Source organism: Prorops nasuta, unplaced genomic scaffold, assembly GCF_024137725.1.
Source record: "Prorops nasuta isolate Cenicafe-Biocafe unplaced genomic scaffold, Cenicafe_Pnas_1.2 PNAS00003, whole genome shotgun sequence".
Taxonomy (NCBI): domain Eukaryota; kingdom Metazoa; phylum Arthropoda; class Insecta; order Hymenoptera; family Bethylidae; genus Prorops; species Prorops nasuta.
In genome coordinates this window covers 9,535,881-9,538,687 of record NW_027116800.1, presented here as the reverse complement: position 1 = coordinate 9,538,687, position 2,807 = coordinate 9,535,881, and positions in this window count along the sequence as shown.

Below are 2,807 nucleotides of genomic sequence, written 5' to 3'. Positions count from 1 at the left end.
TAATTCCTGTAGACACGCGGGATCGATGAAACAATATTGAAGCATGCTGATCTACCCAGAAGAATGTATTTTTCCAATGTGGAGTGTTTTTAATTTCAAATTTACAAGTCAAAATCAAAGTCATGTAAAAAAAAAAATTTTAAGTTTTTATTTTATTCCACATTGAACGAAGATGAGCCACTCTTGATCATTTCAGTCGTACGGCCACACGAATAGCATTAGACGGGCGTAGGCGTGAATTTTCACGCGTCGAATTCAAGCAACCGTTCTTTCGCTTCCATAGCTCGAGTTTAATCTGAAACTCGAGTCAATCGATTATTCCACGATTTACATGGATCGTCCGTTATCAGGGATCTACCTTGTAATTTAATACCTCGAGATCGCCACGGCAGTTGGCAACATCACCGTCATTATCACCAGCTTAATCCATACTGGAGACGGCAAAGCGAGAATTGCAGCAATCCTTGACCAAGCGAGATTACATCGTGAGTACCTACATCGCACGCGCTGCCAACTTGTCGGCAGTTTGCAATTGCGAAATTGACGTGCGTCGTACCGATTAGGAATATAGTCTTGTCCATCCTAATCCCCCCCCCCCCCCTTTCGAGACGGCACCATTTGTGCAATGAGATCGATCAAAACCTCTTGTTATGTTGAAAATTAAAGATAGTTTTGTTTATAAGGTAAGAATTTGAAGAATTTGAGAAGTTTTGTGAAATTTAAGGAGATAATGATGGGTGTTTGGCGATTCTCGGTGGCAAATGCCTCGGGGCTTCCGCTGGCGCCAAGCCGGTATTTCCTGACCTGTCATTACCATACGCACTCATCCGTTGCACGCACGATCTCGCGTGCGTGAGCACGTGCACGTTCTACGCGTGGGTGTCGAGACGACGTCAAAGTGTCTCGTGCGATCCCACGAGAGCCACAAATGCCACGTGGCACGCGTCAATTGACATTCATAAGCAGCTTTAAATACGTAATTCAAACACTAGCAATTTATCTTTCACCCGCGCCCCATTAAACTGCGATATAATCTTCTAGTAATTAAATTATCAAATTAAATTTAAGACACGTTACGATTGGCAACAATTTTCAGATTAATCGCACAGGTTTCAACCTTCGGCAATTTTGTAATCTGCCAAATGTAATAGAAGTCAATTTTGGCAGTAACTAATTTACTGCAGGATAAAAATCATAAGTTTAATACGATACATTGAATTTTTTGTGATAAAACAGTTGTTTCGAAAGAGATGCGTGAAGAAAGATTAACCAGGCGAGCAATCGAAAACGCGTATGCTGATGCGTGAGATAAAAACGTGCCCTTTCAATTTCTCGTTCGTGTTTAAAATCGATAATAAATTCTGAATGCTTCGAGCATCTGTAGCAGTGTTCCGCTAAGAGAAACGTTGCTACTTGCGTAATCAACCAGCATCATCATCCTCGATGTCACAGAGTGCGCGTAAAAGTGTGCGTGTGTGCAAGCACCGATATGTTTCGTTCTATAGGTGGCACAGTGTCACTTAATTGTCGTCATCGTGTCGTATAGAAGTCTCGGTGACTAACAACCATGACGACAATAGGACGTCTCTATCATCAAGTCTTAATGGTATACCTTTGATTCATCGCACGGATTTACACAAATTAAACATTACCCGAACAAAACTCAACTTCCTTCAACTTGCTATTCTTACTCGCTCAGCTCTTCAGGACATCTGCCCTTAAATATCGGTTAAAGTACCTTAGAAATTAGCCTCTGTTTCGCAATGTACGCATTTAACGTAAAAGAGAATCCATCATTAACGTAGAATAATCATTAGATTAATAAACGTATATACATATTTGAGAAATACACATGGGTATTATATAGGACATTATTTGACAATATTGCAAGAGGCGAAACTAAGCGTTGTTAATGCTTGCGTAAAGCGCGAGTTTAGTTCCGTAAAAACAATTTAGCTCATCAACGCATTAGAGCGTGGAGTGGCGTGACATTGCAGAGAGTGCGTTCTTGGCCTTAATCGCGGAGGGAGAAGGTTGCAGTTGAGGCATCAGAGGGGAATATATGGCGAGGCGTTAAAATTCGCAGGCTCTTCCCACGAGGGTTCACCGATCATTTAGGCCGACGAACATCCTCCGAGAGATCTGTATCGCGTGATATGCTCGGCATGCGTGAATTCTCCGAAGGTAATCAGCGCGATATTACGGGGCAACACGAGCTGCAACTCTTTCAAGGCCAGTAATACCTTGAGAATTCACAGGGCCCGCGCTGATTTTGCCGGGAGTACGCTGGCGTATAATCGAGATGACGATATCGCATGAGCGGCACTCAAAGTCCTCGTACCACCTCGCGGCTAATGCATTTCACCTAATGTATCCATTTTTCCTTAAATTACTCCTCTGCCTGTTAGTATAGAATATATACCGCAATAACGATTTATCCTTATATTCATATAAATAACTGATACCGATTAATAAACACTGCCAGATGATTCTCTACTATACGGACACCCTATATATTATCGAATTAGCTAGAAAGATCTCATTATAAACCGTCAATGCTATAATTTTCTCCCATCGTAATTCCTATAATTACCATATCTGAAAGCGGCAGATTTTGTGAAATCCTATGAAAAATGCATCTTGCGGAATTGGAAATTATTATCAAGAGCTGCTTAACACATTGTAGAGAAGATAAATTTATAGGCTCGTAATTCAAAGTTAGCAAGAAAGTATGTAAAATCGTGCACGTGTACGAGTGTATTTGATAATGCGACGATGCCCTAATGGTCTTAAAATAGCGAGAAAAA